The sequence below is a fragment of the Salvelinus namaycush genome, chromosome 18 (genome assembly GCF_016432855.1).
Source record: "Salvelinus namaycush isolate Seneca chromosome 18, SaNama_1.0, whole genome shotgun sequence".
Classification (NCBI taxonomy): domain Eukaryota; kingdom Metazoa; phylum Chordata; class Actinopteri; order Salmoniformes; family Salmonidae; genus Salvelinus; species Salvelinus namaycush.
Window position 1 is genome coordinate 42,281,693 of NC_052324.1, and position 21,615 is coordinate 42,303,307.

The window sequence follows — 21,615 nt, forward strand, 5'->3', positions numbered from 1 at the left end:
CTTGACCTTGTATCAACCTGAGTTGACAGAGGAATCTCTATCTGTATGGTGGTTAGGTGCTGTATTAACCCTATAAAATCACTGACAGTGGACTACTGGTAGAGAATATACTGAAGCTGCCCCTACTTTTTTTTAATGAGGTTATTTTTCACAGTTCATGAGCATTTGATCTGGAAACATTTTGAGACCGGGGAATCATATTACTCACATTTCTGTTGAATAGGAATATACAAGATATAGCGTCGTCATCATCATCATCATCATTATTATTTAAAGACGTTGCATTTGGCCATTACTGCCTCTTCAAATAAAACAGTGTATTTTGCTTGTCTGTAGACCATTTGTAAAGTAGGAATGACATCAAAACATGTTTGTGTAAAAATTGAATCAGATTATACTTAAAACTAATATTCGGTGACAAAATCTCAGATTTTTGGCATTGTCAAAAACCTACTCTGTTCTCATAGGCTACTGATCTTGTCATTGGCCAGTCCAAGACGCTCCACACGGGCCTGCAAGGCTGATCTTCTTCGGCCAATCTCTGATTCCTCCTTCAGCATCTCGTCCAAGTCGTCGCTGTTCAGCAGGCCCAACATCTTACTGCAAAGGATCTTGGCTGACTCCTTCAGGATGAAGTAACTGATCAGCATGGGCACCTGGTCTGCCATTCTCTGCACCACGATCTGAGAGAGAGAGAGGCGAGGCAGGAGAGGTGAGGCGGTAGGGAGAGGTGAGGCGGTAAGGAGAGGAAAAGAAAGTTTAAGTGAGACCTAGAGTGAAAACTGACAATTCTGTTTTGTCAGGGCTAATCTCTCGTGGCCAGACTACGTAAACATGCATGTTAGGTATGTCTTTATACTATTGGTCAACGAGCAGCAATAGCTCCAGTGCTTGTTTTTTTTTCATCACTGGTTATTTAGACAAATCACGATTTCACAGATGTTAGTATTTGTTTTTGTATTTCAGGAAGGGGGAGGGGTACATCCGGCCCATAAACGTCCCGTAACTTGTAAAGAGACAGATGATGGAGCGCCTCGATCACTGCATCGCTTCTCTTAACACGTATGGACTCAGAACTTCATTGAGCAGCTGACCAATTACGTGAGACTTTAAGTTCCTTGGTTAACCGAGATTGTCAGAACTAGCATGTTAAATTCAGAGCTAGCAATCGGTTAGTTAGTTAGTTAGTGGTTATAGGTTAGTTAGTGGGGAGATGTTAGGGGTTAATTAGTGACTATGGGTATTTTAACCACTAAGGTTAAAGGGATACTGTGAAATTAAGCCGTTTTTTCCATTTATCCAGAGTCAGATTAATTTGAGTTACTTGAGTGCAATAACTGTTAGATGCTGCATGCTTTTCTTCCGGGCATATATCCTCCTGTATTTAGGTAGTGTACTTTATATCTCCAAATTGAAACTCACACACTTGTTGAATCAACGTCATTTCAAAGGAAATTACGTTAGAACCAATGTGGAATAGACGTTGAATTGACGTCTGTGCCAAGTTGGTAGTGCATTCTACCTCATAGTATGCCTTGAGCAGCTCAGGGTATTTGCTCCTGGTGTCGTAACCGGAGCAGTCTGGGGTTTCCTCCTCTGGATTCAACGTTTCAAAGAAGATTTCATCCTGTGTGTAGACCTGCATCTCCATTTTAAACTGCTCCTCGATCCTCTTCATCACTATGTTTGACTGCCGTTCCTGGATGTTTTCAATGTTTTTCTATGAGTTCAAACAAAGAGTAAGTGCTCTCTCTCTATTCAGACTGTATTGTGGATGTTCAGCTCTATTCAACCCGTATTGCCATTTAAATGCAATTTTCCGATTGAGCTGACGTATTCAGCGTTTACCGTGAATACGCCTGAACAATGCCTTCAATTGACCTATAGCGCTGAACTTCGGTGATACGAGTTAAAATCAAGCCCTAAATTACCACGAGGACAAAAACTACTAACTTTGGATGCAGGAAGGCATTGTAATACTGTTATTGTTTCAGAGACAGATTCAGGCTACAAAATAACCCACATGTAAACTGTAATTCTACATTAAGTCTTTTTTTTTTTTTTTTTTTTTGCTTTATCTCATGTATTCCTGCCTGCTAGAACATCGACCTCACATCAAAATACAGAATACAGTGTACATGTATTTAATGTAAAACAGACAAACATTTAAAACAACTGGGTACTATTAGACGGCATAATTTGTGTAAATAAAACATATGTTTTTAACGGTCTTATTAACAAATTATTATTGCCATTACCATTGAGACGTGCTGAAGATAAGAAATTCTCGAAGCTGACTTTGGACAAATTAACAAATTGTGTATGCACCAATTCTGAAAAACACAAAGGAATGCATTTGTTAAAGGGATACACAAAATGTAACTTAACATTATTTTCTATTTACCTTTTAGTTATAGCTGATTCACCAAAACTTCCTTTCCTGGGCGCTTAATAAGCATGTTTGTCTTGTCAGAAGTTCCATAGAGCCCCCATACATGATGCATCACAACAATACATTTCACAGGTGCAATGAAGGGACTTCCAGAAAATGCAATGCACTATGGGACATCACATGAAATCTCGGGCTTCTGGTCAGTTACCTCTGATTTTCTGGAGTGTCGTCGTAGCTGGATTCCTAAATTCAGCCACTAGTTTTTGAACAACGCGTTTAAATACCATGTAGTTAGTGAAACCTGGCAGCTCACTTCTCCTGTGCTTCTGATCATATTCATCCACCACTTGTTGCACTACTTCATGATCTAAATCGAGAAAAAACAGATTTAGAGAAATTGTAAATGTTAATAATTTTGGAAAATATAATTGATTATAATTACTTTTTGTATGACGTTACTATTAGTATAATAACAATAATATTATGATTGATTAATTTTGTTGTACAAAGTGGTGTAGTAGAGGGTAAATGCCTGTAGATGGCGTTTACTGACCTATCGGAGAAAAATGCTTTGAAAATAAAAGGGACATTTTCTTTCTTCACCACGAACAACGATCAATGTTTACTCACCAATTTATTGTTGTGCATCTTACTGGTTGTGTGTCTTACACAGTTAACAATACTACTGTACATATCTGTGTACTGTAGTATCAGTACAAGTTATGGATATGGACATGTTGAGCAATAGCCTGTCTATTCAAAAGTGTACCTACAATTTGACTTGAGGTTTTTAAGACATTCCATCCAATCTGCAAAGTCACTTCGCATGAGGACAAATAGATTTTCCTCGTCAATATTATCCCCTGTGGACAGATGAGTAATCTTCTCATTGAAATCTGTTATGATCTGAAGGGAGAAAAATAACACAAACACATAACACAATAAACACCTTCTGACTCTTCTGTAGTTCACATTTAATCCTCTTTTAAAGACCTAAAATTAGTTATCGTATTACTTTGAGTAACAATGTTTATTTAACCTTTATTTAACTAGGCAAGTCCGTTAAGAACACATTCTTATTTACAATGACATCCTACCAAAAGGCAAAAGGCCTCCTGCGGGGACAGGGGCTGGGATTAAAAATATATTTTTTTAATTAAAAAATATATATAAATATAAGACAAAACACACATCACGACAAGAGAGACAACACAACATTACATAAAGAGAGACCTAAGACAACAAAATAGCAAGGCAGCAACACATGACAACACAGCATGGTAGCAACACAACAACAACATGGTAGCAACACAACATGACAACAACATGGTAGCATCACAACATGACAACACAGCATGGTAGCAACACAACATGACAACACAGCATGGTAGCAACACAACAACAACATGGTAGCAACACAACATGACAACAACATGGTAGCATCACAACATGACAACACAGCATGGTAGCAACACAACATGACAACAACATGGTAGCAACACAACATTACAACACAGCATGGTAGCAACACAACATGACAACAACATGGTAGCAACACAACATTACAACACAGCATGGTAGCAACACAACATGACAACAACATGGTAGCAACACAACATTACAACACAGCATGGTAGCAACACAACATGACAACAACATGGTAGCATCACAACATGACAACACAGCATGGTAGCAACACAACATGACAACAACATGGTAGCAACACAACATTACAACACAGCATGGTAGCAACACAACATGACAACAACATGGTAGCATCACAACATGACAACACAGCATGGTAGCAACACAACATGACAACAACATGGTAGCAACACAACATGACAACAACATGGTAGCAACACAACATTACAACACAGCATGGTAGCAACACAACATGACAACAACATGGTAGCAACACAACATGACAACAACATGGTAGCAACACAACATGACAACAACATGGTAGCATCACAACATTACAACACAGCATGGTAGCAACACAACATTACAACAACATGGTAGCAACACAACATGACAACAACATGGTAGCAACACAACATGACAACAACATGGTAGCAACACAACATGACAACACAGCATGGTAGCAAAACAACATGACAACAACATGGTAGCAACACAACATTACAACACAGCATGGTAGCAAAACAACATGACAACACAGCATGGTAGCAACACAACATGACAACAACATGGTAGCAACACAACATGACAACAACATGGTAGCAACACAACATGACAACAACATGGTAGCAACACAACACAGGGTACAATGTAATGTTTTAAATTTGAGCAATAATATTAACAACGTTGTGTTATTTGTATGGAGAAAAAAAGACTTTATTCCTACTAATGGTGTGTTTGGATCCTTTTCTGGGGAACTCGTAGTTGGTGAATGCATTCGAGTGCTTTTGAAGTCGGAAAAACAATGAAACCAAAGAGATTTTAACTAGATTTTAGCTAGATGTGACTAAGCTGGCTAACATTGCTAATAATATTAGCTTGCTTATGTTGACATTGTGTCAAACTAGATACATTGTCCATGTTATTGGGGTTGTCAATATGTTTTACCATCTTTTGGTCGGAAAGGTGAAAGGTCCGTGATGAAACATAAACAACGCGCAAACTCGGTATAATCATTCTGGTCCGAGGTTTTCCATTCCGAACTCGGAGGATCGTTCTGGTCCGAGGTTTTCCATTCCGAACTCGGAGGATCATTCTGGTCCGAGGTTTTCCATTCCGAACTCGGAGGATCGTTCTAGTAGCTATTTCTAACTCGTATCTCAGAGTTTCCGATTAGCATCCTAACGCATCAGCTATTGATGTGTAAACCAACGTGTTTCCTTTGCGAAGCGTCCTTGTGAGAGTTTTATTCTTTTAGGAAAGTAACGCAAAATTAACATAACAAGTAAGATGCATAACTTTCCATAGAATATAATATTGTAATATAAGGTGTTTATTTTATTGAATGTAACAAGTCATTTTTAGTGGACCCCTACATAAGGCTTTCATAACTTACTGTATACTCTTGACGAATCAATGGGCACCATTGGATTGGTTTAAATTGGACTGACCATTGAACAGTAGGAAATATAGCAGAAGTGCTTTATATTAGTCAACATAGACTTAACATTTGGGACAGACGAAGAAAAATATGTATATTTAAGATGTCATAGTATAGGTGAAGACTATTGTACAGAGAAGAATCTTCCAAAGCTGATCAATCATGACAGGTGAAAGACAGAGAAAGGTGAATGGTTACTTACCTCAATGAGGAACTCCTTCCTCTCTGCAGGGTCGGAGGGAGGCCCACCCTCACAGTCTACCAATGCCTTCCTCACGTTCCACAGCTGCTTTTTAATCTGATTTGACATCTCTGGTAGGGATTTCTGACCAAAAACAAATACACAACTTAAACAGGCTGTCAGGCACCAGACCTGGGTGTACATGAGGCATAAGGTAAAGGACAGATGATCGAATGATAATAGCACGTGGTTGGACTAACTTTGATGTGGTTGACCAGCGTATAGGTGAGCTTTGTGGCTAGGTGCTTGGTGGTTGCCCTTTCCTCAAGTAGGAGGGATCTATACATTGAAAAGGAGAGGAATTTAATTAACACATTTTAAAGTGTTACAAAGATGTAATCACAGTAATATGTAAACATGTACAGTTAGGTCCACAATTTATTGGCACCCTTGATAAATATGAGCAAAATATGCCGTATAAAATATATAATAAAAAATACTGAGCTATATTGTATTCTAAAAAGAATGAAAATTATATTATTTTATACTAACCCAATTGCTCAGAGAAAGATATTTTGTTTAATAAGTAAAACCATGTTTTTCAAAATTACTGGCACACCTGTTTTCAATACCTCACCTTGCCAGGATAATGGCACTGAGCCTTTTTATAAAATGTTTTTTTGAGAATGGAGAACAGATTGGGAGGGGCCTTTATCACAGCATTCCAGATCCTTGATATCCTTCATCTGCGCTTATAGACTGCCCTCTTCAATTCAAACCACAGGTTTTCAATGGGGTTCAAGTCAGGAGACTGAGGTGGACATTGCAACATTTTGATTTTGGGGTCAATTAACCATTTCTTTGTGGATTTTGATGTGTGCTTGGGGTTATTGTCTTGCTGGAAGGTCCACTTGCGGACACGATTCAGCCTCCTGGCAGACGCAAAAAGGTGTCTGGCCAAAATGTCCTGGTACTTGTTACAGTTCATGACGCCGTTGAACTTAACGTGGGTGAAGTACCATTGAGACTTGCCGCAAGTGGATCTTCCAGCAAGACAATAAGTTGAAAGTCATTGCTTGCTATTAAAAAGGTTTTAATGGTTAATCATAGCATAATGCATTTGAAAAACAACAATTCAAACGTACTTTACAAAACGCTACAGGCTACCATAGGTACGATCAAATGCCTTGTACATCTGAACAGTGATCTGGCACTGGTACTCCCTGTATATAGCTCCACATTGATCTGGTACTGGTACTTCCTGTATATAGCTCCACATTGATCTGGTACTGGTACTCCCTGTATATAGCTCCACATTGATCTGGTACTGGTACTCCCTGTATATAGCTCCACATTGATCTGGTACTGGTACTTTCTGTATATAGCTCCACATTGATCTGGTACTGGTACTTCCTGTATATAGCTCCACATTGATCTGCTACTGGTACTCCCTGTATATAGCTCCACATTGATCTGGTACTGGTACTTCCTGTATATAGCTCCACATTGATCTGGTACTGGTACTTCCTGTATATAGCTCCACATTGATCTGGTACTGGTACTTCCTGTATATAGCTCCACATTGATCTGGTACTGGTACTTTCTGTATATAGCTCCACATTGATCTGGTACTGGTACTTCCTGTATATAGCTCCACATTGATCTGGTACTGGTACTTCCTGTATATAGCTCCAAATTGATCTGGTACTTCCTGTATATAACTCCACATTGATCTGGTACTTCCTGTATATAACTCCATTCTTGTGTATTTTATCATATTCCTCGTCTTACTATTTTATTTTGTATTATTATTATTTTTAAACTCTGCATCTTTGGGAAGGGCTCGTAAGCAAGCATTTCAGAGTAAAGTCTACACCAGTTGTATATTCGTCGCATGTGCCATTTGTTTTTTGTTGTTGTTGTTGTTGATTTGATTAGAAATTTGACCTGAAGTGCTCGTGATCTTGAAAGAAGTCCGACTCCTCTTCAAGTGCCTGAGCTATGGACATTTTATCATCAATCTGCTTCTGACCACGACATTTCACAATGACGTAACCCATATTGAGTGGAAGGGTTTTATTGCGGACAATTTCCAACACATCCTTCTCCGTCCCCTTGTCTATCAGGTCTGGCTTTGTCAGAATGGCTGGAAGACCAAATGAGAGAAATTAAAAGCGTTACAATACATAGATATCTAAGTGCTTAATTGTGACTATAACCATTTTCATCAACTGTAAAAAAAAAAATAAAAAAAAAAATGTTTTAAAAGGCTCATCTTTATAATTTCTTTACCCAGAGTTCTTGTTCCTTCAGGATCCACTTTTTGCACCATTTTCAGGGCTTCTGTTGTTGCTATGTCATTATAACATGGTATCACCACTAAGTTAATGGTTTTCTTTTTCGAAATGTATTTCATGATTAGACTTTTGATCTGCGGAAAAAGTAGAAGAGCATAACTGTCCAGGGAGCCACGTGGTACATTACCATTACGTGGTACATTACCATTACGTGGTACATTACCATTACGTGGTACATTACCATTCCGTGGTACATTACCATTACGTTGTACATTACCATTATGTGGTACATTACCATTACGTGGTACATTATCATTACGTGGTACATTATCATTCCGTGGTACATTACCATTACGCAGTACATTACCATTACGCAGTACATTACGTGGTACATTACCATTACGTGGTACATTGTGTGGTACATTATCATTATGTGGTATATTACCATTACGCGGTACATTACGTGGGTCATTACCATTACGTGGTGCATTACCATTACGCGGTACATTGCCATTACGCGGCACATTATCATTACGTGGAACATTATCATTACGTGGTACATTACCATTATGTGGTACATTATCATTATGCGGTACATTACCATTATGTGGTACATTACCATTACGTGGTACATTACCATTACGTGGTACATAATCATTACGTGGTACCTTATCATTACGTGGTACATTACCATTACGTGGTACATTACCATTACGCGGTACATTACCATTACGTGGTACCTTATCATTACGTGGTACATTATCATTACGTGGTACATAATCATTATGTGGTACATTATCATTACGTGGTACATTACCATTACGTGGTACATTACCATTACGCGGTACATTACCATTACGTGGTACCTTATCATTACGTGGAACATTATCATTACGTGGTACATTACCATTACGTGGTACCTTATCATTACGTGGAACATTATCATTACGTGGTACCTAATCAGAAATAACACTGGTTTCCTTTCCTACAGTATACTTTCCTTTCCTTCACCTTCTACTAATCATTACCAGGAAACAACAGAAACATGACTCATTTTAAGGTTAATCCACATCTGTATGAAGTTAAACCTCCGTAATCAAAATGGTGGACTGTTATGAAGAACTACAGTACGAGATAACCAAGCAAGTCTATCTGGACAAACTCCAAAAAAGTGATCAACTCGAGACTCACTTGGGCTTCAATGTCCTCTGGTTGTCCTGGTACTGGTACCCTGGCGATCCCAGGTAAGTCAATCAGAGTGAGATCACACACCGTGGAAGACTTGATTTTGAGAGTGATCAGATCTTCACATATCCCCACTCCCCTTCCAGCTAACTCATTCTGGGCTGTGAAATCAATGTGAAAATGGTGATGGAATATATCTGCCTCATGCACAGAAAAAACTGTTAAAAAACACAAAGGACAAAGGAAAATCCATGATATCACAATCGTACACTGTGTAAACCAGGGGTTGGTCAACCATTCTCCCGGAGAGCGACTGGGTGTGCTCCTCAAAGAGGTAGTTGCTGGTCTAAATCCATTCTCGTTTTTACCCATCATACCTTGCTCAACGTGTCTCGCGACTTCTTCTCGGTCATCAAATTCAAAGGTTTTGTTTTTGTATGAGATGACAGCCTTCCATACCACTCCACTGACATAACAGAGTCTGAGTTCCAGTGGACACCTGGTGACAATACCTGGATGGGAAACAAGGCCGAACTAATGACAGATCATGATATGATAATATAACTCTGTCATGTCTAACTTAATGCCCTGACAAGACATACACTACCAATAATGTTAAATGTCAGATAGGGTTTGTTAAATAGTCTCTCAGTGATAAATCATGACAATTCTAAGAGAACAATCAACAGGTTATGCTATAGCCTACATTAAAAAATTCTTCACAGTTTGATAATAACTTTGTGTTCACATAATACTTACCATTTCCTCTGGGCAGTGCCACTCCCGAAAGGGCTTCAAGCACAGAGCTCTTTCCCGAACTCTGGTCTCCCACCACAGCAACGGATGGCAGGGGCAGCTCCTTCTCTATCCCAATGGATCTCAGGTAGTCTATTAATTCAATGAAGGGCCGGACCTTCTTCGCCAACTGGTCTTGAAACATGCTGGGGGTATGTCAGGGGTACAGAACAATGACATGTTAAATGGTTAATTTGTTGATAGACTAATGTATGGCTAAATTGATTGAAAATGCAGCCGATGTGAAACTGTTGTGGTACAGATTATTTTTTATTATTGTGCTGCGAGAGTGCAATAACAGATAGAAAATAGTATGCCTTTGTCATTAAAAACCAAAAATTTAAATCATGTTGTCCCACCTAGGTCCATCTTCATCATCTGACATTTCTTTTCCCGTCTGAAATCCAAGAGATAGGGCCTAATGAATACCATTTAGATTAAATGAAACAACTGCAATTTCCCTAAATGTTTTCTCTAGATAGATAGATATATAGCTAGATAGATAGATAGATAGATAGATAGATAGATAGATAGATAGATAGATAGATAGATAGATAGATAGATAGATACCCAAGCAGATGTCATAGTTCATCAATGTATTTAAGTATACAGAAGTATGTCTGTGATAAATATACTTGAGTATATTTAAAATGATCTAAACTGGAACAATTTTAAATAGATTTAATGCATTTAATGCTAACTTAATAAGTGTTTTGTTATTAACATTTAAATATTATAAATACATAAATTATCTACATTTTAGCATCTTTTACTTTCGATTTTGTACACCAGCTTCAAACAGCTGAAAGTACAATATTTTTGGTTTTGGAAAATATATTTCACAGCGGTTTAGAGTGTACACTGATTCTCTACACTATACTTGCTTGTTTTGTCACATAAACTAAAATTGTGCAAACTATTCTAATTTTAGCAACCAGAAAATGGCGCAGCGATTTCTGCATAGTGCACCTTTAAGTGTAATGCTAGTGAACATACAGTATACTTAAAGACGGAAAAACAATGCAAATACATCTTTAATAAGTGTGTTGAAGTGTAATGATAGTATATGTATAGTATACTTAAGATATACTAGAAAAGTGCATATCCTATTTAAAGTATATTACATGAATTTGTAGTATTTTTAAGTATACTTCAGTATACTTGTAATATATTAAAATATACTTTTTTCCCCCCGCTTGGGTAGATAGATTGAAAGAAACTACTTATGAAACTACTTATGCCCAGTTCTGAAATATAAAATGTAACCAAACAACATAACATTTCCATGAATAAAACTGACCTGGATTTGATTTAAAAATACTCTTACCTCGTTTTAAATCGAATCACTTATATTAAGACACTAAACTGACCTCAGTCAAGACGTTATCTTGTGGTTTCTCTTGGGGATACTATGAAAATGACTTGTTCAATTGCATTTTATAATCCAGACAGTTCAAAGGGTAATGATATGAAGCATATTAAAACTAGGTTCAAATTCCTCAGGTCAACGTGACTTTCCATTGATTTCTAAGGTCCAACTCAATTAAAATACAGTAAAATCAACATTAAATGTCAATTAAACTACATCATGGAGAATACATATTAATTTGATTTAATGCTTGTCCTGCAGTGATGAAATATAGGTGTGTTCAGCTTAAACATCCTCAGTTTACAATTGGCTCATTCACCCCCCCTCTTCTCCCCTCTAACTATTTCCCAGGTCTTTGCAGTAAGTGAAAATGTGTTCTCAGGCAACTTACCTGGTAACATAAATGTAAAATAAAATAAAAAATTGATTGATTTACAGAGTAGGACTATTGGTCGTAGAATTATCTAGGTACAAGGCAGGGGTTTCCCCTATTACCTTATTTGTTTTGATCATGGAGTATAACGTTTTGGGGACTAGAGTAATTGACACATATTTCATCGCAGCTTGACCTTGTACTAACCTTTGAGTTGATAGAAGAAGCTCCATATTATGGATGTTAGGTACTGTAGTAAAGCTATAATCCTATAAAATCTTTATATGCAGTATATTGGCCGACTTTTATGATTTCCTTTGAGGGTTGTTATTGTCATTTGTGAAAACAGAAGAATCAAATCAAATTTTATTAGTCACATGCGGGGGCGGCCCATCAGGAAGTCCAGGAACCAGTTGCAGAGGGAGGTGTTTAGTCCCAGGGTCCTTAGCTTAGTGATGAGCTTTGAGGGCACTATGGTGTTGAACGCTGAGCTGTAGTCAATGAATAGCATTCTCACATAGGTGTTCCTTTTGTCCAGGTGGGAAAGGGCAGTGTGGAGTCAATGACTAGCATTCTCACATAAGTAAATAGGTAGTTACAGAAGTTAAAAACAAAGACGCAGACAGATGGTAAGAAAGAAGACAGTTGGTGAACAAGAGAAGATGATGGGAATAAAGGTGACAACATAAAGACAAATCATTTGAAGAAAGGGAGGAGACAAAAAGAAAAACAATGTCGGGTTGGGCCGGTAAGCAGTAATGCCATATACCAGTTGTGGTTTACTACTTGAGTCATTCATATTGTACATTTTTATAAACTTACAGTAAGGTATAACGTTTTTATGGATTTACTATGCTGCTATCTGTCGTTGGAAGAATGCTGACTTGCGTCTTTCAAAAGCCACTTTACTGGCGGCCATGTTGGAAGACCACCACATCAATTCTTCTCTCAACAACAGCTGAGTGGCTACCCCAAGCTGTATGATTATTACCTAAAACTAGTTGACTCATCACCATGGCAAATTTCTGTGCAGTATTTGGCTGCTCTAACAAGGCAGGAAAGACAACAGGAAAAAATATCTTTACAGATTACCTGCAATCACGATAATAGCATTTTCTCATATAATGGCGTAATTTGACCTCTCCCATGACACATATTGACAGAGAACGTTTCTAAAGTGGTCAAAGGAGGTTGTAGGGCAGATTGTTTTAGACTGGAAAAATAAAGCTTCTCAATTGTAAGTATTTGTAAAAAAAATGCTTTTGTGGTAAGCGAAAAATATCCTTTAGTTCTTCAAAACGACATGAGCCCTTTTTTATTGTATAAATCCATTACTTTAACAATATATTTTCTTGCCCATTCTTTAAACCCCAAGTCATTATTTCTTTCTCCCCAATTGGAAGTTACAGTCTTGTCCCATCGCTGCAACTCCCGTACGGACTCAGGAGAGGCGAAGGTTGAAAGCCGCGAGTCGGTAAACCGTAAAACGTAAAAAGGTTAAGAACTGTTGTGAAAGAGCACAGTTTGAAAGATATGAGAAATAGAAATCAAGCCGGATGGACATCAGAAATAGATGGGAGGTTGAGGGTAGAGGAAGGACATCAGAAATAGATGGGAGAGGTTGAGGGTAGAGGAATGACAGGAGTAAAAACAAACAAAATATAACTATTGTAAAATAGACTTTGTCCATAAAATGTATATAGTATGTAAAAGCTGGAAATACAGGCCTAAGCATTGTTGTTCACTAGTTTGCTCCAATTGGGGGAGGGGTGGTAGGGTTGGAGGGTAATAAAGGGAAGTATATTTAAAAAAGAAGGGTACCAAAACATTTCTGCAGCATTGAAGGTTCCCAATAACACAGTGGTCTCCATCATTCTTACATGGAAGAAGTTTGGAACCACCAAGACTCTTCCTAGATCTGGCCGCGCGGCCAAACAGCAATCGGGGGAGAAGGGCCTTTGTCAGGGAGGTGACCAAGAATCCGATGGTGACTCTGACAGAGCTCTAGAGTTCCTCTGTGGAGATGGGAGAACCTTCCAGAAGCACAACCATCTTTGCAGCACTCCACCAATCAGGCCTTTATGGTAGAGTGGCCAGATGGAAGCCACTCCTCAGTAAAAAGCACATGACAGCCCGCTTGGAATTTGCCAAAAGGCACCTAAAGGACTCTCAGACCATGAGAAACAAGATTCTCTGGTCTGATGAAACCAAGATTGAATGCCAAGTGTCACGTCTGGAGGAAACCTGGCACCATCCCTACGGTGAAGCATGGTGGTGGCAGCATCATGCTGTGGGCAGGGACTGGGAGACTAGTCAGGATCAAGGGAAAGATGAACGGAGAAAAGTACAGAGAGATCCTTGATGAAAACCTGCTCCAGAGCGTTCAGGACCTCAGATTGGGGAGAAGTTCCACTTTCAAACAGGACAATTACCCTAAACACACAGCCAAGACAACTCAGGAGTGGCTTCGGGACACATCTCTGAATGTTCTTCAGTGGCCCAGCCAGAGCCCAGACTTGAAATCTATCGAACATCTCTGGAGAGACCTGAAAATAGCTGTGCAGCGATTCTCCCCATCCAACCTGAGAGAACTTGAGAGGATCTGCAGAGAAGAATGGGTGTGCCAAGCTTGTAGCGTCATACCGAAAAAGACTCGAGGCTGCAATCGCTGCCAAAGGTGCTCTAACAAAGTACTGAGTAAAGGGTCTAAATACTGACATTTTTTAAATAAAATTGAAAAAATTCTGTTTTTCCTTTGGCATTATGTGGTATTGTTTGTAGATTGATGAGAAAGAAAAACAATTTAATTCATTTTAGAGTAAGGCTGTAACGTAATAAAATCTGGAAAAAGTCAAGGGGTCTGAATACTTTCCGAATGCACTGTATATAAATAGGTGGACATTTATGATTTCCTTTCTCTTTGATGGTTTTATAGTCATTTGTGAAAACCAGAAGAAGAAAAAGGTAGTTACAGAAGTAAAAGAAAACAACAGAGACAGAAGGAAAAGAGCGAAGATAGCTGGTGAACAAGAGATGAGGATAGGAGGACGGGACTAAACACCTCCCTCTGCAACTGGATCCTGGACTTCCTGACGGGCCGCCACCAGGTGGTAAGGGTAGGCAACAACACATCTGCCACGCTGATCCTCAACACGGGGGCCCCTCAGGGGTGCGTGCTTAGTCCCCTCCTGTACTCCCTGTTCACCCATGACAGCGTGGTGAAGCACGACTCCAAAACCATCATTAAGTTTGCCAACAACACAACGGTGGTAGGCCTGATCACCGACAACAATGAGACAGCCTATAGGGAGGAGGTCATAGACCTGGAAGTGTGGTACCAGGACAACAACCTCTCCCTCATTGTGATTAAGACAAAGGAGATGATTGTGGACTACAGGAAAAGGAGGACCGAGCAACCCCCCCCCCCCCCCCCCCATTCTCATTGGTTGTAGTGAAGCAGGTTAAGAACTTCAAGTTCCTTGGTGTCCACATCACCAACAAACTATCATGGTCCAAACACACCACGACATTTTGTGAAGAGAGTACGACAACACCTTTCCCCCCTCAAGAGACTGAAAAGATTTAGCATGGGCCCCAAATCTTCAAAAAAGTTCTACAGCTACACCATCGAGAGCATCCTGACTGGCTGCGTCACCGCCTGGTACGGCAACTGCTCGGCTTCTGACCTCAAGGCGCTACAGAGGGTAGTGCATACGGCCCAGTACATTACTGGTGCCAAGCTTCCTGCCATCCAGGACATCTTTACCAGGCGGTGTCAGAGGAAGGCCCTAAAAATTGCCAAAGACTCCAGCCACCCTAGTAATAGACTGTTCTCTCTGCTACCGCACGGCAAGGGTACCGGAGCGCCAAGTCTAGGTCCAAGAGGCTTCTAAACAGCTTCTACCCCCAAGCCATAAGACTCCTGAATTTTGCTCTTTTATTTTTTACTTTAGTTTATTCAGTGATTTTTTTTTTTCTTCATAACTCTAATTTTTCTTAAACCCGCATTGTTGGTGAAGGACTAAGCATTTCACGGTAAGGTCTACTACACCTGTTGTATTCGGCGCATGTGACAAATAATATTTGATTTGATTAGATTTTTAGAATGAAATCGACAAACATAAAGACAAAGAATGTGAAGAAAGGGAGGAGACAAAAAGAAAAACTGAGCGGTGTATCATTTGTGGTTTATTACTCGAGTCAGTCATACTGTACGTTTTTATAAACTTACAGTTAAGGTATAAAGTTTTTATGGATTTACTATGCTGCTATCTGCCGTTGCTGGAATGCTGACTTGCGTCTTTCAAAAGTTATTATTACTTAATTATTTCATTGTGTCATTATGCTCATATGATCACGTATCACATGTCAGAATTATTTTTAATGTAGTTTTACGAAAGTTCGAGCCGGAAGGCTGGTCTGAATGCTCATCTTCGTCCATAACATGATTCCCTTTGTTTCCTTTTCTACAGGCGTAGTGGAAATGAATACAAACATATCATCGTCATAGTGAGAATGAATACAAACATATCATAGTGGGAATGAATACAAACATATCATAGTGGGAATGAATACAAACATATCATCATCATAGTGAGAATGAATACAAACATATCATCATCATAGTGAGAATGAATACAAACATATCATCGTCATAGTGAGAATGAATACAAACATATCATAGTGAGAATGAATACAAACATATCATAGTGGGAATAAATACAAACATATCATCATCATAGTGAGAATGAATACAAACATATCATCATCATAGTGAGAATGAATACAAACATATCATAGTGAGAATGAATACAAACATATCATAGTGGGAATAAATACAAACATATCATCATCATAGTGAGAATGAATACAAACATATCATCATCATAGTGAGAATGAATACAAACATATCATCGTCATAGTGGGAATGAATACAAACATATCATAGTGGGAATGAATACAAACATATCATAGTGAGAATAAATACAAACATATCATCATCATAGTGAGAATGAATACAAACATATCATCATCATAGTGAGAATGAATACAAACATATCATAGTGGGAATAAATACAAACATATCATCGTCATAGTGAGAATGAATACAAACATATCATCGTCATAGTGAGAATGAATACAAACATGTCATCGTCATAGTGAGAATGAATACAAACATATCATAGTGAGAATGAATACAAACATATCATCGTCATAGTGAGAATGAATACAAACATATCATCATCATAGTGGGAATGAATACAAACATATCATCATCATAGTGAGAATGAATACAAACATATCATCATCATCACCAGCGTAGTGTCTTGTTTCTTCTCCTCTTTCCAATGTGCGGAATGTCATTTTACCTATTTACCTCATAGCCTATAAGCACGACACAATAATAAACATTCCTCATGCTGGCTGTTCAACCAATGGGCTCACTTTTGGAATTATCACCTTCCTCTCTCTCAACCAATGGGCTCACTTTTGTAATTATCAGCTTCCTCTCTCTCAACCAATGGGCTCACTTTTGTAATTATCAGCTTCCTCTCTCTCAACCAATGGGCTCACTTTTGTAATTATCACCTTCCTCTCTCAACCAATGAGCTCACTTTTGGAATTATCAGCTTCCTCTCTCTCAACCAATAGGCTCACTTTTGGAATGATCAGCTTCCTCTCTCTCAACCAATGGGCTCACTTTTGGAATTATCACCTTCCTCTCTCTCAACCAATGGGCTCACTTTTGGAATGATCAACTTCCTCTCTCTCAACCAATGGGCTCACTTTTGGAATTATCACCTTCCTCTCTCTCAACCAATGGGCTCACTTTTGTAATGATCAGCTTCCTCTCTCTCAACCAATGGGCTCACTTTTGTAATGATCAACTTCCTCTCTCTCAACCAATGGGCTGTTGAGATGTATTTATATGTCATCTTACCCATGGTCTCTTACTTGCAGTTGTTCAGCAACAGTTTTCAAACAACGGTCTCTGCTTTCCGTGTTGTTTAGGTCATTTCAGACGCCGAAAGGGTCTAAATACTTATGTAAATGTGATATTTCAGTTTTTATGCTTAAAAAATTTGCCCCAAAAAATAAGTTTTTGCTTTGTCATTATGGGGTATTGTGTGTAGATTGATGAGGGAAAAAAACAATTTAATCAATTTTAGAATAAGGCTGTAATGTAACAAAAATGTGTGTAAAAATCAATGGGTCTGAATACTTTCTGAATGCACTGTATATGCAGGATAGACGTGGTGTAGGCTTCACAGTTCAATTAAATGCTTACTGGCAGCAATCTCATTCTCTCATCGTGTGGCTAAGTCTATTTTAATCATGTCAGTGTTTCTTTCGGGTGTGTAACCCACTGGCCTACTCTTTCCACTTAACGGGTTGTGCTGTTTCCTCTCTCCTCTCTATTCATTCTATTTGAATGTAGGGAACGCCATATAACACCTGAAACACAACCAAAACAAACAGAAAATGCATCCAACAAGTTTGTAGAGTCACAAGCTTGAGGTAATCATTGCGTAGTAGGAATATGGAACCAAATACTAAACTTTTGACTACTTTAATACACATATAAGTGAATTGGTCTCAATACTTTTGGTTCCCTAAAATGGGGTGATTATGTACAAAAAGTTCACCTTTAACCTCATAGGCATTGTATCGTTTCAGAGTACAGAGCCAAAACAACAAAACTATTGTCACTGTCCCAATAATCAATTAAGAACCGTGGCTTTCAGCTTCAGTTATGTTGCCTGTAGCCTATTCATGTTAATTATCATTCTAATCATTTCTTTCATTGTTCCAGGTGAAGTTTCTAAGAACCGGGTTACATCTTGCCCGAACTGATTAGAGGAAATGCTTCTCTATGCAAGCATCAAACATCCTACCCGTCTAACAACGTTTGGTCCCCACAGTCACCAAACTCTGTTTTCAAATTAAAGCTACCCAGCAATGGATTCCACCTCTGGTGGTTCCCTTACTGCTGGTGTGCAAGGTTCATTTGGAACGTCAGTACTTCATAACACTTTTACTCAAGTGCCTTTTCACGGTTGGTCCTACAGTTTCTATGGATGTGCTGCAGATCATGCCTGATCCTCTGAGTACAGGTTTACTACGGTGATTCCCATCCGTGTACTTTTAGGGGATTTTCAGGCTCAGTAGTCTGCAGTTCATTGGCCTTACGTTACGGGTAAATGGTAAGTCTATAGTGGGCCTCAACTCATAGGCCTAGCGAAAGCACACTAGGTGAATCACAGTATTTCAGGCAACTATTAGGTCTTGTTGCTTTGTCTCGTGCCACTTTTGCCCATTCATATTCAATCAGCATGACTGATACTAAGCTACTTCTTATTCTACAGCGTATACTCGCAGCCCTCAGACAAAGCGGTTTCCCTCCGCGTTGACAACTTCTTACTGGGTTTCCTATCACTTTTATTCCTTCAGGGGATTTAGGTTTTATCGATCCGGTCTTTTCACCTTAATCACTATAGCTTCACTCTTAAGCATTCTAAATCAGGTTCCCAGGGGGGACTATCATAATAGCTCGCATTGACACTCAATCCATTCTCTTGCTTTAATGCTAATATATCTTCACGCAAGACCCTGCTCTGCTCCTCATCATCATCGTTCTCTATTCATCCCTCCTCTTCAACCCCCCAATCTGCTTTTACATCTCTAAAGGTGTTTCGTCTCAACCATCTCAGCTGGTCACTCGTTCAGAACTGTATCAACAACCACAGCAGCCTCACTAGGTGCTTTACATCTCATATGTTAGACCCAATCTATTGGCCATCTTCTCAGGTCAATGTGTGGTGGCAGGGTAGCCTAGTGGTTAGAGCATTGGACTAGTAACCGAAAGGTTGTGAGATCGAATCCCCGAGTTGACGAGGTCATTCTGCCCCTGAACAAGTCATTTTACCCACTGTTCCCCGGTAGGCTGTCGTTGTAAATAAGAATTTGTTCTTAGCTGACTTGCCAAGTTAAATAAAGGTTAAAAAATATATATAATACATTTTTTACAGGTTGAAGCATTGAGTCAGACACTTTGTCATGTGTCCCTATTACTGCATGCATGATAGGATTCAAATCGCATTACGGTGTAGTAGAGCATGACCGGTAACCTAGTGTCTGGAGAGTGAGGGTGGAATTATGTAAGTTACTTACGAGGGACGCAACTAAACAACAACTGGATCTAAAGATTGAAAACAATTATTAATTAGAGGTAAAAAGAGATGCATGCAAGGAAAATAACAAAAGTGAGATTGTGCTGTAATGAAAAGTATTATATTAATTTATTTTCAATAAAGCATGGCGCGCTGAGTACCTGAACCAAACATTTTCTGATGTGTTTGGATGAAACGCTACGTATGCTTATACATAGAACAACACCACGTATGATACCTCATATGTCTGGCCCAATCTATTGGCTATCCTCTAAGCTCAATGGTCCTTTTACCATAGCTATCAATGGCTACATTAGTTAGCAAGTATCCAATTACACTCATGCATATAGTGGCAGGGGCCCTTCATTATTCTAATTTGTAATTCGCGAAGCACTCAGCTGGTCTAAATTGGACGGGGACTTTTGAGTCTGGGACTTTTCCCGCATTTCGGCACTATTGGGTTCAACGCTCAGCTAGTGTTTCATGTTAATCATAAATATCACATTACGTGGTCAACCAATCACATTAAACAATACTTTTCATTACAGCATAAAACACGTATGTTCTATTATTCGCATGCATCTGTTTTACATCTAATTATCATTGTTTTTAATCTTCAGACCCAACTGTTGCTCCGCCGTGTCCCTTCTCCCTACTGAGTAAGTTATTTATGTTGGGGGGTTTCGGGCTACCTGTCATCGGCATTTGGCTCCAAGGAGCATTCCTCTGAGATGAGACCATAGCCCAAACTATTTAATAAAATAATAAATAAAATAAAATAAACAATAACAAATAAAAGTCCATATTGCATTCTGTCTCTGGTGTTCATTCGGTTAAGCCTGTACTCGATTAAACTGTACTTGTGTGTGCTGTTCAGTACATTACAATGCACTTTTAAATTAAATGTTCGTAAAATGTAATACAATTTATTGAGAGGTAGCCCCGACCAGGTCTTGAACACAGGTCCCTGCAACTGTCAGTCTAACATCTTTAGGGTCGTTCCACCAATTAGGTGCCTTTTTGGAGTGTAACTTGGTAAAAAAAACACACAAAAAACATGTTATTTCACCTAATTTTAAAGTTCTGTCATAAAGAGCACATGTTCAATTTAATAAAAAACACGTCTTAAGATGTTAAATAATTTAAAAAATATAGTAAGTGCCTATTAATATAATAGGGATTGAAATTATCTTAAATCAGCCATAAATCCCCTTTGTGACAGGAGGAATGGAAGCTTGCTGTGTGCAACAGAGAAGGGCAATTTAATACAAGCTTCACAAAAAAATTACAATAGTTAAAAACGTTTCTATCCTGTCTATCTATGGTTAACAGGGTCGATGTGTTATGCTCAACTTGCTCAGTTTTCCACCACAAAACACCAGAAGGAGTAGAAGCAGCTCACCTGCTTTTACACCATGATTTGATTATTAGATATTCAAGTATTCACCATATTAAAACAAGAGTTCAGTTCACGTAACAGGGTAGACCTTAAAATGAGGCACATGGTTGAGTTACAATGATTGTGAGACTTGGAGAAACTATGGGGCTAGGTGGGTTAAAATCATCCTAGAAGATATGTCAAAATTATGAATTAGCAAGTCTTTATTCATATAAAACAATCTGATTTATTGAATTGTTCATGTGTTCTATATTAAAGGGCACTTCATTCAATATCACAGGCTTTTACAATTCAATATTTGTGCACAATTTATACTTAAAATATCGAAGTGACGCAAAAGGCACTAATTTCGTGGAATGACCCTTTAA

General features: G+C 38.7%; 1 pseudogene; it reads right to left on the reverse strand.

The window, feature by feature from the left end:
• Positions 1 to 150: 150 nt before the first annotated feature.
• Positions 151 to 10,320, reverse strand: LOC120062824 (annotated as a pseudogene).
• Positions 10,321 to 21,615: the final 11,295 nt, after the last annotated feature.